This window comes from Tiliqua scincoides, chromosome 9 (assembly GCF_035046505.1).
Source record: "Tiliqua scincoides isolate rTilSci1 chromosome 9, rTilSci1.hap2, whole genome shotgun sequence".
NCBI classification, from domain to species: Eukaryota; Metazoa; Chordata; class Lepidosauria; order Squamata; family Scincidae; genus Tiliqua; species Tiliqua scincoides.
Window position 1 is genome coordinate 5,632,124 of NC_089829.1, and position 20,272 is coordinate 5,652,395.

Consider the following 20,272-nt stretch of genomic DNA (forward strand, 5'->3'; position numbering starts at 1 on the left):
CCTGTGGCTGCATGCCATGTTTTGGAGGTGTTGATGCAATCTTGTGACCACTTCAGCATATGCTTGATGTTTTCAGGGAAGCTGCTGTATCTCAATGGGAGAACCCTTACTTTGAATGCAGAATGTCCCAGGTTCCGTCTCTGGTGGCATCTCCAGGGCTGGGAAAGACCCCTGCCTAAATCCCTAGGGTGGCACCGCCAGTCAGTGCCGAGCCAGGTGGATGAATGAGTCTGAGAACCAGGAACCGGAGCTCAGGGGAGACTACCTGGATCAATGGACTGGCTTGGTAGCTGACAGCTTCATAGGTTAATTTGGATTTATCGAGCTGCAACGTAACTTTCTTTTTTTAACCCTGTTTTTATGGATTGCACGCTTTTCTGAATTCCTTTTAATGAGAGACAAACCCAGCCTCGGAAGGGCAGTGCAGCTGTATTTGCCCATCAGCTTACCTAGCCCAAGGCCCCCGTTCCCAACAGCAGCCAGTCAAATCCCACCAGGAAAATAAGAGCACAGCTGTTGTTCAACCTCACCCTCCTCTGTTCTCTTTTCTCCACATGTTTTGGTGTTCAGAGCTAAACTGCCACTGGGCATGGAGGCTCCATTTCACCGTCATGGCTTATAGCTGCTGGTGGTTCTACAGACCATGTGGGTCTATATTGGCTACATTGCAGAAAATGCACAGCAGAGCATTTTGTTTAACCACATCTAGCTTTCTGGTGACCCAGTAACTGGCTCTGTGGTTGCTAGGCGTGCAAACCATCACAGCAGGCACCCATTGCACTCTGCAAACTCTGTCGTGTCAGTTTGGTTGTGTGACTGGACCCCATCCCCTGTTCTCTTGGCATCTCAGGTGGAGAAGTGGAGAGATTGGTAGGCCCACATCTAGGCGCAAGGTTTTGTGGCAGAAAGCCAGAAGAGTATGACAAGGGAAAAGTTGTTAACAGTCTGCTTTGTGTATGGGTTAGGGTTAGGGTTAGGGTTGCTCCCAGTGTGGAAGGGATTGTCACTCCCGAATTGGCCTTTTCAGCCACACTAGACGCTGTTCCAGAACCACCTTTCAGAGCGCGATACCAGAGTCTTTCAAGACTGAAGGTTGCCAACATGGTGGCGATGTGTATGGGCTCGGTCAGAGATCTTCAACAGGTGGGTCGTGACCCGGACCTTGAGGGGGTTTGTGGCTGTGCGCCACTGCCATTTTGTTGTGAGTCTTTGGAAAGTAGCCAAGGCTCAGGATCCAAGATGGGGTCAGTCCTGTCAGAGACTTTGGCTTTGGCCAAGACCCCATCCAGCGGTGGTTCCCTTCGGTCTCCCAGCCATCCACCTGCTCTCTTGTGCCACAGCACTCCCTCTGCTCTTGGTCTTGTTTCTCTTCTTCTCCCTCTCCCTTCACCCTTCATTTTGAAGGGCGTTGTGCTTCATTCTGTGCCTTCATTCTGTGCTGTTGTTGTGCCATTCTCTGTCCCTCCTTCCAACTGACCTGAAAGGAAAGAAAGGGCAGTACAACCTAGTAGCGGCGCATGCCAGTTGGCTGCTGTGGGGTGGGAATAGAACACTTACTTGCCCACCCCACATGCCTGCTGGACTTTTAAAGGTGGGTCCCATATTGCAGACTGAGGTTGGAGGTCACATATTGCAGACCACTGGTCTAGGGAAAGGCCCACTGCGGTGGTGCACGGTGCTCATGGAAGGCCAGCATGCAGTGAGGACTATGAAGGTGAGGCGTCCCTGTGCCTCCATGTGCTCTGTGCACAGACATATCACACCCTTTTGTTGACTCTTCCCCATTTCACATAGGAGGCATGTTTTGCCCCTGCCCCTTTGGGCATCTCCTTCCTTTTCACTTCCACTTCAAGGGCAGCTCCCATACAACTGCTTTACTTTCTCTCGCACCAGTCAATAGCACCACCGGGGCCCCCGGTGGTGCTATTGGCTGTTGCGAGAGAAAGTAAAGCAGTTGTATGGGAGCTGCCCTTGAAGTGGATGTGAAAGCTGCCACCTGTCTTGTAGACCTCAGCTGCTCGGCATTGGACTGGCTCTTCTTCCCTGTGGCACTCCGACCCTGGCTTCTCTTCCTTGGTCATGTGGTAGTACACGGCGGTGCCTGGACAGCGCGACGGAATGCGGGGAGTCGGCTTTGAGACACACAGACGATGTCTCTGCAGAAGAGGGAGGCGTGGGATGCGAGCCTCCCTCACCTGTTCTACTGAGGTCACCTGCATCAGCACTTAGTCATCCCAAATGGGAGCCGTAGCGCATACCACCTTGGCATGCCTGTGGCTTTTTGGGTTGTGTCATCCCCCCCGCATGCCGCATGCCTGGGAACAGCTTGACCTGATTTTACCTGCCTGTCTTCCTTCCTCCCCTCTCCCTTTGATCTCCTCCTCCAAGGTGCTTGCCTGCCTTTATTCGCTGCGCAGTCTGGTCACCTTGGAGTCACTGCCTTTGTTGTCCTTGATGAAAGAATGTTTAATTAGGTACAAACGGATCCCGCACTATCGGCGCCAAAACCTGACACGGTGGTGGAAGAACTTATTTTCTTTCCCCCCTTCCTCACCCATCCCTTCCCTAAAAGGGAAAAGATTGCAATCTCTTGAGGTCTTTTGGTAATCCTTTTTCTCCAGCGCTTTGAAGTGAGTAGGGGCTGATGTGTTCAAATGGTTTCTCAATGCCTCTCTCTCTCTCTTTTTTATTTTAAAGGAAGTGGCTCCATGTGGTGACATTCCCTTTGTAAAAATGCATCATTCCCTCAGACGCATTGTAAAAATGCTTCAGGTTGCTCCATAAATGTTGTGTGACCTCCCCCTCCCACATTTCAAGTAGAAGCCTGCCAGGATTCCAAGTTGTGCAAATACAGCCAAGGCCATGTGCCTCTGGGGAGCAGAGCGTCTTCAGCAGGCCAAGGACATCTCTTTTTCCTTTTGAGTCTAAAGGGAAATGCTCAGGACTTGTCTGAAGGTCCCTTGTGAGGGAGGACTGACCGTGCAAGCACACAGAGGTGGAAGGCACACTCAGAAATATGCTTTCCGCCTGATTGATGCATTTGGTGTTGTGTCTCTGGTGAGCGAAGCACTAGATGGAGGTACCAGTGCAAGTGGCGGGTGTCTCCATCTCTCTTGTGCCTGCTTCTGGGGGATCTTGAAGTGCTTAATGGGTCGTTAGAATAGGAAAAGGGTTCTTGAAGTGTGAAGCGGTCAGCCTTGTGGCAGTACAAGCAGTACACAGCGCTGTAGGCTCTATTCAGGCATGGCATGTTTTAACCATGGTTTTTTTTTTTGAATCGTGGCTCAAGCATTAATCTGGAATACTGAGCCATGGTTAAAGATTGTCGTCATGAAGTTGTGCAGTGGTGAATTTGCAAGTTGTGGTTTGTATTATCCACGGTTAAGCGGCCGATCTTTAGGGGAGATTTGATGGATGGTTAAAACCATGGTTTATGTTTCCCCGCCTCTCCCACTTCTCTGCTTGCAAGGTGAAATTGGATCATGCTGGTGTCTCCTTGTATGTGCACTTTAGAGGCAAGATTTAGCTTGCTGAGCAAACTATAGTTTTACTTTTGTGTGATCCTAACTGTGGTTAAGAGAACAAACCATGGTTAGTGCTTACCATGGTTAGGTACTATGTCAGCACTGGACCATAAAGGTACAAGGGACAAAAAGGGAAGTGGTTCCATCCTGGGCTCTCTTCAAAGGCAGTACCATCCAATCATCTGATGACTCCAGCCTATTCTTCATCAACCAGCTTGTCAGGATTGTCAGTATTGGATTCCTGATCCTTTCTTGAAAGCTTGTAGTTCCTACTACAGAAAGCACTAGCATGGTATACTGTAGTAGTTAAAGTCTTTGTACAGGCCAGTGAGTCTTGGATTCAAATCCTGGCTTAGCCACAAAGCTCACTGTGAGATATTGTGGGTCGCTGTCTGGGCATAGTGGGATTGGGGCTGTAGCTGAGTGGTTCTTTAACCACTGTGAGTATACAGAAGCTCCGTAGCACCTCAAGTGCATGCTGTGATCTCTTGGCTCATCAAGACTTTGGCCAAGGTGACTTGATTCCCACTAGTTTTCAGAGTTCCTAAAAGAAGACATTTAACGAAAAAGTCATTCTTGCCTTGTCACCTCTTTCTAACTCATCCTACAAACCAGAACTTTCTTCCTGTAGGCCAAGCCAATATAAATAAGGAAGCTCCTGGCTAACAAGCCTACTTGTTGGCAATCAAAAGAGCCAGTCATGTGAAGTTGGCTACCAGGCAAGGAGAACCCTTTCCTGATGCACAAATGCACTTTGTTTGGCGACACACCTGTTTGGTTTTCAAACCACAGCTTAGGGGCGAATGATGAATGGACCTGTGTTGCTGTTTAACTTGAAAGGCAGTTTAAAATTTTTTTAAAAAGAGTGAATAAATACATGTGAGGCCTGGAGGAAATGGCTGCGGCAAACAATGGAACTGAAGGTTCTTGACTTTGGGAAAGAGTCTAGACTTTGGACTAGATGACCTGTTAGACCCCTTCCTAAATTGATCAAACTCCTGATGTTTCCAGACTTCCTACACTTGCCTCACTCCTTTCCATGTCAGCTTTGCTGCTGAGAAAACTTTGCATGTTGCAAAGGATTCTGGGGATGCATTTTTGAGACAGTGTTTCTTTGCTTACTGAGGAGCGTCTAACTCAATGGTGGAGCACCTGCTTTGCAGGAAGAAGGACCCCTGTTCAGTCCCTGGCAGCATTTCCAGGTAGGACTGGGAGAGACCCCTCTCTGTGTCCCTGGAGAGATGCTGCCATCCAGTGTTGACAATACTGAGTTAGGTAGACCACACGGCTCCGTTTTGCCCTCCCCGCCGGGAATGGCTCTGAAGGGAGGGGCCGCTTGCTTGCTGTGCTGAGGCTCCCTGCCAGACTGGGTGCTCCGCTTCCCCTCCAGCTACGACACCGATCAAAAGTCTGTCTCAGCAACAATAGCTTCATTTGTTCAATCTTTTCAGGTCTCAGGCTCCCCTTTTGCTTCATCCTACAAGGACCCAGTTGTAATTTAACGCACTCCTTCTCCTTTCCTTCACGGTCATGTCGTGAGAATGGATGATGGCCGGATCCCAAAGGATCTCCTCTATGGAGAACTTGTGCAAGGAAAGCGCCCTACAGGTAGACCACAGCTGCAATACAAGGACATCTGCAAGAGGGATCTGAAGGCCTTAGGAGTGGACCTCAACAAGTGGGAAACCCTGGCCTCTGAGCAGCCCGCTTGGAGGCAGGCTGTGCAGCATGGCCTTTCCCAGTTTGAAGAGACACTTGGCCAACAGACTGAAGCAAAGAGGCAAAGAAGGAAGGCCCATAGCCAGGGAGACAGACCAGGGACAGACTGCACTTGCTCCCAGCGTGGAAGGGACTGTCACTCCCGAATCGGCCTTTTCAGCCACACTAGACGCTGTTCCAGAACCACCATTCAGAGCGCGATACCAGAGTCTTTCGAGACTGAAGGTTGCCAACTACAGTTCTCCTTCCCTCCACTTGCCCTGTTTTTTCTCCCTTTCTCTTTCTCCCTGCCTTTTTCCCAGGGTATATCTACAGTACAGACATACTGGTTTAAGAGACATTTCCCCTCTGTAGGGAATCCTGGGAATTATAGTTCTCCTAACTGCGCCAACTTCAATACTGCAATTCCTGGGAGGTGTCAGGCAGTGAATTTTTAGCAGGCGCAGCAAATGATAATTCCCAGAATTTGTGTTGTGAAAGGTTCTGACAGTTATACTGGTACAGGACTGGTTGTTGGGGCTGAGCTGTGGACGACGGGCAGGGTGGATCCAGGAGACGTTGACCAAGAGCCCAAATTGAGAGTTGGAGGTGAGAGATCATTCTTTCCCAGGCAAAGCCCCACACCGCAGAGGAAGCCTTTTATAGGCACCACTAACAAGTCCCGAGTCTCTAAACCAGTGTTTATCAAACTGTGGGTCGCGAGCCAATTTCTGGTGGGTCCCCATTCATTTTAATATCTTATTTTTAATCTGTTAGACTTGATGCTACCCTGGTGTGTGACTGCATTTGGGGAAATGTTACAGACCTGTACTTTGCTATTAGGTATATTCTTTTAACAATGATAGTCAGTGGGACTTTCTCCTGGATTAATGTGGGTAGGATTGCAGCCCAGGATTGTTACAAATGTTCCTGCTTGATGATGTCCCTTCCAGTCATGACAACACTTCCAGTGGGTCCTGACAGATTCTAAAAAGCGGGTCCTGGTGCTAAATGTGTGAGAACCACTGCTCTAAACTCTTTGCTGGCCACCCTGCAGTACCAGTGCCTCACCACATGGCAGCCACATGCAAACCAGGGTTTTCTTGCATGTGCCTCACTAGGCTCCTGGTCCTGTGATAGTGTGGTCAGGTCCCTCCTCTCTTGCTCTCTCTGTTTTTTAGAAACAAAATGTTGCAGTGACCTACTTTTAGGCTGGGGCTGCTACCCTCTTGCGGGACATGGTCTACCGCGTGGAGCCTGAGGCTGTGAAGCACACTCCACTTATATAGGGCACTTGCTAGAAGTTTTAGGTTCTGCCATTGCCTCTTGTAAATTGACGCTACTCCCTAAAATGTACCCAAAGCCTTCCTGCAGCTGCCTGTTACAGGGGAAGATTGGTGAGGTTTGGGGACGCTTGTCCATCACTGCAACTCTTCTCATCTCAGGACCTTCTGCTGACTTCCCCCTGGAAGGGTCCAGGTCCCCTGGAACCCGGCTCCACTGGCGTGCCCCATCGAGGGCTGCATTCCACGCGTAGCTGTCAGCGAGCCTTTGTATGAACAGCCACTTTGCACTGTGGTCAGGGAATGATCAATAACGCAGGTGCTTGATGGATGTCGAGAGGGAAGATTTATAGGGGCCGGGAGTGGCCGTGTCAGGCAAGTCAATGAAGATAGACAGCAGAGCAGGAGGGAGAGCAAAAGCAGCATTTCTGCAGGTAAGTGTTTCCCTGTTCCCTGAACATCACTGCCCCATATGCTGGGAGCTTCCCCCAGAACATTTGCCTGGGGTCACCTTCCTTGGACCCTCTCATGCAAAATGCCATCTCTTCCATGAATCCCTGTAGCACAGACCTTTGTGTAGGAAACTGCCCTCCTTCATACCCCTTTGAGGTCTGTTACACTAAGGCTCAAATCCTAACCAATTTTCCAGCATTGGCATAGCTGTGCCAATGGGACGTATGCTGCATCCTGCAGTTGGGGGGCAGTCACAGAGGCCACCTCAAAGTGAGGGAATGTCTGTTCCCTTATCTCAGAGGTGCATTGTCCTTATGTCAGTGCTGGAAAGTGGGTTAGGATTGCGCCCTAAGAGATAGCAACTGGCCGCAAATAGCCCAGTAAGCTTCACGGCGGAGGAGAATTTAAACTCGTGTCTTCCTGGCCCAAGACCAGCACTCTGGTCACTACACCCATGAGCAGCTGATTCTTTTTTTTCTTTTGTGGAAAGGGCATGTTGTAGGTCTTCGGCTTTGTATGCAGAAGACTCTTTTTCCTGATTTTTCCCCATTCTCTTCAGTTAGATCAGGGGTGCCCAAACCCTGGCCCGGGGGCCACTTGCGGCCCTCAAGGCCTCTCAATGCGGCCCTCAGGGAGCCCCCAGTCTCCAATGAGCGCTGGCCCTCCGGAGATTTGTTGAAGCCCACACTGGCCCAGCACAACTTCTCTCAGTGTGAGGGCAACTGTTTGACCTCTCGTGTGAGCTGTGGGATAAGAGCTCCCTCCACTGCTTGCTCTTTCACATCTGTGATGCAGCAGTGGCAGCTAAGGAAAGGTCAGCCTTGCTTTTTGCAAGGCCTCTTATAGGCATTGAGCTATTGCAAGACCTTGATTCATTCATATAAGTTCATTTTAATATCTTCATTTATGTACACTTATGTAAATTTATTCAAATTTTAAATGTAAATTAATTCTTTCTTTCCCCGGCCCCCGACACAGTGTCAGAGAGATGATGTGGCCCTCCTGCCAAAAACTTTGGACACCCCTGAGTTAGATGGATCTTGGATAGAACACGCTGAGAAAGCCCTTTGCCTGAGTCGGGGGCAGACGGGGGGTTGCTGCTGGACAAGAGTGCAGATTGTAGATCCAGGTGGACAAATTACCTGTGTTTGATATAAAATAAGAGGGCTTCATCCTTCATAGGCAAAGGCCTTCTGTTTTTTGCAACAGATGTGCATGTTGGGTCTGAGCCTGTGGAACCCTGACGAGGTATGAATGAAAGGAAAGATGGGTCTTTCAAGCCAAAACTATGCAATTCCATAATTTCTGTAGGAGTCTGATCAGAAAAGTCACAGAATTACTGATGACACTGTATGAAAAGCCGATGTGGTCCTAGAGAACAAGGGCAAACCTTTTGAGTTCATGCATTCATTGTTTTTGTTTTTATTCCTCACTTGCTGCAAGGAAGTTTTATTTTGTCCTCTGATCAACCCTGTGAGAGGTGGCAGATTGAACGGGCGGTGCCTGGCCCAAGATTCCCCATTGAGCCTCTTGGCTGAGTCTGGTGTAAGTCCAGCATTAGCCCCTATCCCACACTGGTTCTTGCCTATGATCTCGGAAGCTAAGCAGAGTCAGGCCTGGTTAGTACTTGGATGGGAGACTGCCTGGGAATACCGGGTGCTGTAGGCTTAGACCATGATCTCGGAAGCTAAGCAGGGTCAGGCCTGGTTAGTACTTGGATGGGAGACCGCCTGGGAATACCGGGTGCTGTAGGCTTAGACCATGATCTCGGAAGCTAAGCAGGGTCAGGCCTGCTTAGTACTTGGATGGGAGACCGCCTGGGAATATCGGGTGCTGCAGGCTTATACCATGATCTGGGAAGCTAAGCAGGGTCAGGCCTGGTTAGTACTTGGATGGGAGACCGCTTGGGAATACCGGGTGCTGTAGGCTTATACCATAGTCTTTCAAGACTGAAGGTTGCCAATCAGTGGCAGAGGGGAAAAGTTCATGGGCAAAATATGAGGAAATAAGAGTTGTTTGGGACCTGAAAGTGTCTCGCTTGTCGTCTCGGGGAAAAGTGGAACTCTGACTACATTGAATCCCAGGGTATAATGTAGATGCAGGTCCACAGGGCTGACCCCATCCATGAGCTCAACTGAGGAAGTTGCATCAGGTAGCAGGTTGCTAAGGACTGCGCACCTCCTATTCTTCACACTCCCTGGAATAGAAAAGGAAGAGGAAGATGGAGCTCTAGCCCACTGCTCTCTTTTCCACCAGGCTTCCTCTTCCTCTCTGCTCTCCCCCTCCCCATTCCAGAGCGTGGGAGGAGTAGAGGCTGCCACATCACCAGTTAAAGGGGGGGGAAGCAATATTTAGCATGTCTGTTTGGGCACTGGGAGGTCTTGGGCCAGCCCTGTCCAATCCGGTTTGCGGCATCTCTAGCTTGACCCCAGAGGAAGGAAGCTCTCTAGATCTTCACAGTTCCTTCTGTCTTGGTTTGCAAAAGGCTGATCTAAGCAGACAGAAAACAACCACCCAGCCTCCTCAGTGGGTTGTAATGCCCCCTAACATCAACGCATTCCTGCTCTTGGCAGCCTGTTCTTTCTGGCTCTCACCCTCCTGGCTCACTGATTAGACACTCGATAGCAGCCTTGACCCAAATCCATGAGTTGCCGGCCTTCAGGTTTTATCCCCCGGGGCTGTTCTGTCCGCCATCGACTGGGGAAGAAAGGTATTGGCCGTGCAAGCAAGCAATTAGTGTTTTTTTTTTTTTGTCATGCTGCGTGCAAGGCGATAAGTGCCTAGGTTAGGGGGGGTCAAGGAAGAAGAGAGAAAGAAGTGGGGGCTTTGGATCAAGTTGAGCTGTCAGCTTCTCTCGGATCGCCATCCTTTCTTTCGGCTGACTCAGAGGTCCTGGTCTTACCGACGGGGGAGCTTTGGAGATGCTGACCTTGCTTTGCCGGCTCAAGGCCTTTCCCACTTTGCAGGCTGAGCTGGGGCAAGGCTGAGGAGGAGCAGAGGCCTTTTTCTGATTCATCCAAACTGGGAGGCAGCTAATCCTGTTCCTTGTCTGAAAATGTGGGAGTGCAGAATGGGGGTTTTGGGAGTGCAAACCAAAACAATCGGGGCGGGGTGTTGGAGCCCCTTTCCTTTGAGGAAAGGCTGAAGTACTTAGAGAAAAGGTGATTAAAAGGGGAACATGCAGAGATGCACCATGTGGAGTAAGCAGGGAGGGAGAGGTTTCATGTTCCATGGCTCTGATTAATGTGTACAGCGTGCAGTGACATTGTTTTGCATTTTGGAAATATCTGTTGCGTTGGTCTGAATGGCTTGCAGCCTTGAGTTCAATTACGCTGTCGACGTGCGGGGTTTAAAAGACGTTGGGAAACTTGGGACCGTCCAACGATGCGGGCGGACAGTGAGTTTAAACGAAGGCATGAGATGAGGCAAAGCACTTCGTTGTGGGAGGACGCGATTAATTTTTGGAATTTGCTGCCACAAAGATGTGGCGATGGCCTCAGGCACGCTTGGGTTAGACGAGGTAATGAAGGAGAAGGGGGTCTAGCAGTGGCGGCTAATCACGTTGGCTATGTAGAATCTCCAGGATCAGGGGCAATATATCTTTTGAATACCTGGTTCTTGGGAAGTGCTAAGATTTTGGACGCCACTGTTGGACTCTGGAGGGTACTCTAATGTCCAGAGATGCCCTTTATGATCCTTGTATTTATGGTCCTTTCTTTCTTGCCCTTTCTCCATGCTCTCTCTGTCTCACTCTCTCTCCCCCCCCCAGACCATCAGAGGAGGGGAAGGAGACAAGCTCTGTCTCCACAATGGCTTTACAAACAGCATCCTCCCAAATACACAAATTGAACAGCTGTAGGGTTCTCTGTTCCAGAGTACACAGTAGGAGCCTCTGCCACTTCAGCAGGTGTATATGTATAACTCTGAGACTGTGAGTAAAGTATTTCTTTTGACACCATAACCAGCCTGTGCTTTTGTGTATCTTAATTGATAGATACACCCTAGCTGTGTGGTGGATTTTACCATAGGAAAAGGAGGCCTTCTGCTGATTGCTCTGCATCCAACAATTGCCATGTCAGAAGGAGAGGAGAAACAAGGCAAAGTCTTACCAGTGCTACCTTCACCTGCTGGTGCTTTCTAAGCTAGCAGTGGCCCACTCCCTCCTCCCGAAGGCTATAAAATCACCAACCACCCTGAGAGGAGGAGAAGAAGCCAATGAGGAATAACCCATCACCCCCTCTTCCATTGCATTGGTTCCCCATTGATTTTGCTTAAGCCACTCTGGGAGTCTAGTTGACTGAAGAACTGGGTACAAATACAAGAAATGAATAAAGGGGGGGCATTGCCTGCCTACCCGCTGCTTAGAGAGCTCTGGTGTTTGCTGCTCTGTGAAGTAGGAAGTGGGACTTAGGAGGGCCTTTGAGCTAATCCAGCGGATCTGCTCTTGGGGCCTTGAGGTGTTCATCCCTCTTAGAGCTGCGGCTGCGGTTGGCTTAAAGGCCGATGGTGCAGCTGTGTGCTGAACCATCTTGTGGGGCCTTTGGTCTCCTTCTGCAAAATCTGGGGTCCCTAATTGGTTGCTATTTCCTTACAAAGACAGGCGCCTAGTAGATTGCATGCACGCCTGCTCCCATCTGCTTTATCCTGACCTGCTCCTTAAAATCTCCTGCTGTTACTGCAGAAGTAGCGTGCCTTTCTTACCAACCGAGCTCTGCTAAATTTCCTTCCAATTGAGAACTGGACTTCTGTCTAATTTTTTTTTAAAAGGAAAGAAAAAGGGAACAGCCCGTTTGTTCTCCGATGTGGGGAACTTTTAATGAAAAACGGAAGCGAGGCAGACTTTGCATTAAGAAATGCTAGATAATTAACCCACTTCCTGCAATGTTTGCTAATTAGGAGAGCCAGCCTGGTGTGGTGGCTGGATTGCTGGGTCTCCTTAGCCACTAGGCTTTGCCGAGTGACCTTGGGCCCATTGCTGTCAGGAGCAGGGTGGGTTGTGAGGACAAAAATGGGTTGGGGGGGACGACTCTGTGTGCCATGTTGAACTTCTTGGAGGCAGGGACCGGATAAAAAGGAATAAATGTTGAATTGGGTTTTTGAGATGCTTTCTCGTACGCTTACCCTAAGAGGGAACTTGAAAGCTTGCAGAAAGTGAAATCTGGTCACAGCCACATAAGAACATAAAAAAATGGTTGGCAACCTTCAGTCTCGAAGGACTATGGTATAAGCCTACAGCACCCAGTACTCCCAGGCGGTCTCCCATCCAAGTACTAACCAGGCCTGACCCTGCTTAGCTTTCAAGATCAGACAAGATTGGGCATGTGCAGGGTAACACATAAGAACAGCCCCACTGGATCAGGCCATAGGCCCATCTACTCCAGCTTCCTGTATCTCACAGCGGCCCACCAAATGCCCCAGGGAGCACACCAGATAACAAGAGACCTGCAAGGCTTCCTGGGAATTGTAGTTAAGAACATAAGAACAGCCCCACTGGATCAGGCCATAGGCCCATCTAGTCCAGCTTCCTGTATCTCACAGCAGCCCACCAAATGCCCCAGGGAGCACACCAGATAACAAGAGACCTGCAAGGCCTCCTGGGAATTGTAGTTAAGAACATAAGAACAGCCCCACTGGATCAGGCCATAGGCCCATCTAGTCCAGCTTCCTGTATCTCACAGCGGCCCACCAAATGCCCCAGGGAGCACACCAGATAACAAGAGACCTGCAAGGCCTCCTGGGAATTGTAGTTAAGAACATAAGAACAGCCCCACTGGATCAGGCCATAGGCCCATCTAGTCCAGCTTCCTGTATCTCACAGCGGCCCACCAAATGCCCCAGGGAGCACACCAGATAACAAGAGACCTGCAAGGCCTCCTGGGAATTGTAGTTAAGAACATAAGAACAGCCCCACTGGATCAGGCCATAGGCCCATCTAGTCCAGCTTCCTGTATCTCACAGCGGCCCACCAAATGCCCCAGGGAGCACACCAGATAACAAGAGACCTGCAAGGCCTCCTGGGAATTGTAGTTTAAGAACATAAGAACAGCCCCACTGGATCAGGCCATAGGCCCATCTAGTCCAGCTTCCTGTATCTCACAGCGGCCCACCAAATGCCCCAGGGAGCACACCAGATAACAAGAGACCTGCAAGGCCTCCTGGGAATTGTAGTTTAAGAACATAAGAACAGCCCCACTGGATCAGGCCATAGGCCCATCTAGTCCAGCTTCCTGGATCTCACAGCGGCCCACCAAATGCCCCAGGGAGCACACCAGATAACAAGAGACCTGCAAGGCTTCCTGGGAATTGTAGTTAAGAACATAAGAACAGCCCCACTGGATCAGGCCATAGGCCCATCTAGTCCAGCTTCCTGGATCTCACAGCGGCCCACCAAATGCCCCAGGGAGCACACCAGATAACAAGAGACCTCATCCTGGTGCCCTCCCTTGCATCTGGCATTCTGACATAACCCATTTCTAAAATCAGGAGGTCGCGCATACACATCATGGCCCCACCAAAGACGGGCCAAAGGCTGAGTACTCAGCAGTGATGGTAGCCAAGGGTAGTGGCTGGAGAGTGGAAGGGTATCCACAAGAAAGGCAGGAAGGCAACAGTCCCCTTCTCTCCCCTCCCCCCAGTGTTCCCAGCAACTGCTATTCAGAGGTATGTTGCCCTTGGCCATGGAGGGTCATTTAGTTCTCACGGCCGATACTCCTGTTCTCTGAAGACTGTGCAACAAGTCTGTGGGTATTGAACGTAAAAGTCACTTATAACAAAAATGCAATGTTAGAACTTCAGCACATTTTTTTTTCATTGCAACTCCATTCTCAGATTCTGGCTCAAGGCTTAAAAAACAAGCAAACTCCGGTGTCTACGGCCAGCTGCCCGCTTCCCCCTCCTTTGAGGGTTGCTGCCAAAAGCCTAGTCCCTGCACTCTGGCACCGCACTGCAAGGGCCAAGGGCAGCTCTGTCTTTGCCAGGGACTAGTTGAGCAGCCTTGCCAACCTGCCCGCCTTTGCTCTCATTAGCTATGAGGAGCCTTCAAGAGTGCTTAGACTCCAAGAAGCTCAGGTTGGAGCTGCTCTTGAGCACGCCTGATAAGATGCAGTTTGCTCTTACGGATTGTTTTGCAAAGCCAAGTTGTCCTTGAGATTTTTCATCCTGCTCTGAGGCTTTGCTCCCGTTTCTGTTCGGGCAGCAGCAGCTTAAGCCGTGCAGCAATATTTATAGGGCAGGCCGGGGGTCCCTTTTTAATGGCATCCATAAAAAGATCATTATTTTTCTTCTGGCACAGGCTGTGGCTGATTTACGCGCCTCCCCTCGTCCCTTGGCATTGGCTCCTGTTTAGGCGCTCTGACTGATGCAACGCCCATCCTTTGCTTATATTTCAGTAACTTGGGTGGTGCACAAAGAGCACCATCTCCCGTTCTTTGTCTTCCGTTTCTACACGTCATTTTGACAAGAGGATCCACTTTTGAACGGAAGTTGTACTTTGGTGCCAACCTGGGGCCGAACATCAGGCCACGCATTCACACACATTTGCTTTGTATGTGTGAAGCAGAGCAGGGACTCGCTGGTATTTCAGTTCCAGTTCAGGAAGGGTCTGTGGACACATTGGGGGGAGCCTGAATCGGGAGCCGCGACAGGAGCCAAACCGAGCAGCTAATGCAAGACTGAGTGCGTGCTGACCCTGGAACGTGAGAAAGTGGACTGTGCAACATGGAGAGATGCAGATTTAGGACTTGATTTGTAGAGCACTTTCCCCAACCTCCAACCAGAAATGATTCCCCTGAACAATTAAGTATAACTGATTCATGAGCAAAGAGCTGTGATTTTGCATGGTAAAATAGTGCAGGTCAGGTGATAAGAGCCCTTCCAGGTCAGGCTTGCCTCTTGACTTGGGGATTCTGTTCCTACTTCTGGTGACGGTCTGGTGCTGCTTTTGCCCTGTCTTTAAGAACTGTTGGTTAAGAACTGTGTCTGACACCCTTTCAGAATGTGGCTGGGCTCGCTTGTGTGAGTCGTCCGTTGGTGTGGCTTCATAAACTCTCCTTGTTGTGCACTTGTCCTTTGCTTTATGCCACATTGTGGTCTGATTTGTGTAGGTTGTTTTTCACGTGGGTCCCTCTTGCCTTCTCCACCTCCTTTTTTCTTATGTGCCTGTCAGCCTTAGAGGCAGAGGAATTCTTTCTTCTTTCTTTTCTTTCTGTTGACATATACAGTGCAGCCCTTAGTAATTTCTTGGCGCTTTTTAAATAAAGCGTGATGGGAGGTGAACTGCCCTGCCTGGTGGATTCTCTTCTAGTGTTTGCATTATGGATATTGGGCAGTTCTGTACGGGGTGCAGTGTATGCACACGTCCCCATAAAACACTGCTGCTGTTCAATTGACATTGGTGATATTGGGGACATATATGCGCACAGGTGCCATCCAGCCCTGCCTGAACTCGGCTCCCACAAGCTTTGACGACATTGCATCACTGCGGCGACAGAGCCCGTCAACGCTTGATATAATGACCCACCAAAGCGCAGAGCGCGATCGAGCTCGATTTTGGTGCAGTTGATTTGTAGCTGATGCGTGAAGAGCAGCAGTGAGCCTGATCATCGGGGCTGGATGTGGAGCTCCCAGGAAGCAGGAAAGGCCTGCAAATGGGGGGAGGGGGCGGGGACGCCACATTTCTGGGATTTGAGGTGCCTGCTAAATGTCGTGCCGAGAATACTTGTGCACGAGTCCTGCACAGCAAGACCCATCCTCACTGACAGAGCCTTCTCCTAGAGCTGTGTAAGTCTTTCCCCTAGAATCAGTGCAGATTCTGTGTGAGAGACAGTACCGTTTGCGCCACCTATTTGTTTGGGCCATTCAGAGTGCAGTTGTAGACTTGTTCTCTTGGAATGGCCTCTCGGTGAAGGATTGCAGCCTTTTGACCATTTAGAGCCGTGATTTTCAACCTTTTTCGTCTCGCGGCACACTGGCAAGGCACTCAAAGGGTCAAGGCACACCATCAGCTTTTTGACAGTTGACAAGGCACACTGTGCTTGTCTCACATCCCCTAATGGCCCTATTGATAAATGGCCCTCTCCCAAATTCCTGCGGCACACCAGTGTGCCCCGGCACAGAGGTTGAAAATGACTGATTTAGAGTCTGGTCCCAGGTAAGTGGCTCTCCCACGGCTAGGAGACTGATGGCACCCAAAGTGGGCCTGGGACCGGGGAATATTTTTCCTGTGAGTGGTTCAGTGCTGCTGATATGGTCTCCTTTGGAAAGTGGACACCTTACATAGGCTGGCAGTTTCTCTCTGACGCTTGTGAAGCACGCCTCTCAACCTCTGCTCTTTGTCTTTAAAAGCAGAATAGCCACCCTACAGTAACATTCAGGGAACAATCAATAATAATAATAATAATAATAATAATAATAATAATAATAATAATAAATACAGGTATTTATATATCGCCTTTCTTGGTCTTTATTCAAGACTTTATTCAAGGCGGTTTACATAGGCAGGCTATTTAAATCCCTGTAGGGATTTTTACAATTGAAAGAAGGTTCTATCTTCCAAGAACCACAACATTCAGATGTTTTTTTCTGATCTGGTTTCACATTCTGGCCTCCATCCTCCCACGCTCAGAGCAGATGGAATAACTCGGCTCAGCTTGTCAGCTGCTTCAAGGTCTCACGGTGCCGGTGGCCTCAAACTGGCGACCTTGTGGATGTAATCTTCAGGCAAATGGAGGCTCTACCCTCTAGACCAGACCTCCTTGGCCAAACTGCATGTTTCAACCTCGATGGTGTGTTATCATCCCCTCTGGCCATGTACTCTTTCTAGCCTTGGGTAAAAGCTTCCATTGAAAGCCTAAAGTGTTTGGTTTTTTTGTTTTTTTTTAAACTATGGCAAGAGTGACAGTCAAAAGTCCAGGCACCCCCGTCCCCCCACCATTCTAGGCTTTTTGGGGGGGGGGGGTTAACATTACACATTAGGTTAAAGGAATAAACTAAAAGCAGGGGCTAGACTTGCTCCTTCTTCGTAGATGTGCATCTCGGGCTCCGTTTCAGTTGGAGAATGCAGCCTAAAATGGCTGGGTTCTGTTTCTCTGCAAGCATATGGGTCTGGGGTTAGTCTTTGGCAGTGTCTCCAATTAGAATTGGGAAAGACTCCTTCTCAGAAACTACACAGAGATGCTGCCAATTGGTGTTGGTACTCCGGAGCCACACAGACCAGGGGTCTGACTTGTTAGAGTGCAGCTCCCTAAGTGATGCTGAAAGTAGTCATGCCCAAATGGTTCCTGGAGGTCCAAAAGCTTTCGCTCTGTGTCGGGTGGGGTGGGGGGAGACAGACAGGTGGCCTCTTTCCAGTCCATTTCCTTAACGTCCCTGTGGTGGTTCTGCTCTGCCTGCCGCCGCTGCCGTCCCCGCCACAGCCGCCGCCTCACTTTGCATATTGGATTTTATTTTATATGTTAAGGAAGGGCAGAGGGTCGGGACAGGTTTATGGCGACTGTATTGATCAAGGAAATTTAATACGATCCCTGCAGTGGCGGAAGGATCGTTAGGAGATGGCGAGATGAGCCACATTCTTTTTCTTTTTCCCCAAGCAGTGCTTTTCTGCTGTAATTCATATCTTGTTATCTTTCAGGGCCTCTGCTCTTTCCCCCCAAATTTATGGGTGTTGGCCATCGGTTTATGCACGTATGAAGCTGTCTTCTTACTTAGTCGTACACGGGTTCACCTGTTACCTGCTCAGGCTGCTAGTGGCTCTCCAGGGTCTTGAACAGGTCTTTCTCTGCTGCCTGATAACTGGAGGTTCCAGAGGTTGAATTAGGACTCTTCCGTGTGTCAAGCAGGTGGTCTTCTGCTGGGCGATCACATTTGCCCCCGTGATTTTTATGACCCTTTGCTGTCCATGGGAGAAAGGGAGATGGTGGAAAGCTGTATGGGAGCATCCCCATTTAGGATCAGACTGCGCACAGCCCCAGCCAGGTTCTGACAGTAACTTCCAGGTTCCCATTTCAAGACTTGTTGTGGCTTGAGTCTTTGACAGGTTGTTCCCTCTGATTTGGATTCCCCATCTCTCTTCCACATAGTCAGGTCCCCCTCTCTCCCCCTTCCAACCCGTCTTTCTTTGACAACCCATTGCTGTGAGTGCCAACACTTCAAAGTCACACCAGACCCCGCAGGCGCCTGGCTGCCTCGGCAAGACGGGGGATCCTGACACTGATTTATTTTGGGGTTAATTGTCTTGATCCATTAACGTCTTCATCTTTCTCCCCATTGTAGACGTGACTGACCGACTCCTAATATAAATACAATTTGTTTTTTTTAAAAAGGAGAATGTTGAAAGTAACTAACTGCCTCTTAGCATCCAGCCTGTGCTATCCAGGATGGAGAACTGTAACCACGCAATGCTGTGTTCACACAGAGGGTCGCCTGTGAGGTGAAGCTTGGGAGCAATATAGTGTTGAAGTATCTCACCTCCACTAGTTAGCATTATGTGAAGGCATTTATGAGACCAGAGTCTCTCTAGCCCACCACTCCTCCACACTTGCTCTTTGGCTCCACCTTTTTGAATCCATGGAGTGGGAGGTGGAGGCAGATTCCCACCACCCCCTCCCGTTTGCTAACTCAGGTGGCTTCTTGAACAGGACAGCCCTGCACCTGCAGGAGATTAGAATCCCCTCGTCGGAACTTCCTACTACAGCAGTCAGGTGAAATCTGGTCTTTGGTGGACACTAGGAACAGAACAGGGTTGACAGAATTAAGGTTTGATTTGCGATTTTGGTTTTGGCTTGGAATTAAAGTTTGGTTTAATGAAGGTTAAGGTTTGGTTAGATCTGGTCTTTGGTGGGCGCTGGGAACAGAACAGGGTTGACAGAATTAAGGTTTGGTTTAGGATTTTGGTTTTGGCTTAGAATTAAGGTTTGGTTTAACGAAGGTTACGGTTTGGTTAGATCTGGTCTTTGGTGGACACTGGGAACAGAACAGGGTTGACAGAATTAAGGTTTGGTTTGGGATTTTGGTTTTGGCTTGGAATTAAGGTTTGGTTTAATGAAGGTTACAGTTTGGTTAGATCTGGTCTTTGGTGGACTCTGGGGATAGAACAGGGTTGACAGAATTAAGGTTTGGTTTGGGATTTTGGTTTTGGTTTGGAATTAAGGTTTGGTTTAACGAAGGTTATGGTTTGGTTTGATCTGGTCTTTGCTGGACGCTGGGAACAGAACAGGGTTGACAGAATTAAGGTTTGGTTTAGCAGAAGTACGCATTTTGTAAGAAACTGACCCTGCATGTGCACAAGACAGAACTGGTTTCAGGGATTCTGTAGAACAAGGAGAACACCTGGCTTCCTTCCCCAGTAGTCGTGGAGGTTATCTTTCTAACTAGAGGTCATCTCACACTTATATAGCCTCTTGAGCTCAATTTCCCCTAAGCTGCAGAGCTATCCTATTGCCATTGGTGAATCATTATATTGCCATTATGGAGGATGGATTAGGACAGTCCGCCTTTTGAGGGGAGGCAAACAAACGGTTAGACCCATTAAATGTAGACAATAGATTAATCGGGCCGTTTGGTGGAGGCATTAACCATCCCGAGTGCTTTTTTTAATGGTCTGGATAGCCGACAGCGCTTGGTTTGTTTATGGCAGCCTCTCCGTTTGCAAACATTTGGGAATGTCCAAGATGCCTGTATCCACCTGAAATTAGTCATGAGGCAGGGAACTCCAGGCTGGAGTGGACGCAGTGGTTTTTAAGTGACTGAGTTTTTAAGAAGCTCATGGTCTTAGGTGCTGGGAGTTGTGTGTGTGTGTGTGTGTGTGAGAGAGAGAGAGAGAGAGAGAGAGAGAGAGAGAGAGAGAGAGATCTGTAACTTTCACAAGTGGAAAAGGGTTACAGCAACCTTCAGAAGATTATCTGTCTCCTCCCTAACCTCTCAAGAGATCTCAATCTCTCTCGGGTCTCCTTCTCTAATCCGTTTTTTAAAAGTGTGTGTGTGTGTGTGTGTGTGTGTGTGAGAGAGAGATATATTATGCTGCTAGAAAGGATCAGACATCTAATCTGATTTTGTTTTTGTGTGCGCACACGTATTTGGGAAAGAGAGGATGGGTATGGAATATCTGCCTGTCTTAAAATGCCACCCATGTTTGTAATATTTGGTAGGAGGACACATTCTGAATTGTTTTTTGGAAGCCTTTCTGCTTTCTTCCAAAGGCTGGTTCTGGCTTGGATGCCTCACCAGCGTAGTTGTTTTGAAGTTTTCTGGCCTTGTCTCATCTACCACGCAACACTTGGGCAATGTGAACGTTTCTGGAGGGCATCCGGGGAGGTGCAC

At 49.2% G+C, this 20,272-nt stretch overlaps 1 protein-coding gene across 1 annotated transcript in view; it reads left to right on the forward strand.

The window, feature by feature from the left end:
- SAMD11 (sterile alpha motif domain containing 11) overlaps positions 1-20,272 on the forward strand; it is a 173,534-nt gene that overhangs the window by 71,731 nt on the left and 81,531 nt on the right. The gene's annotated exons all lie outside the window — the stretch shown is intronic.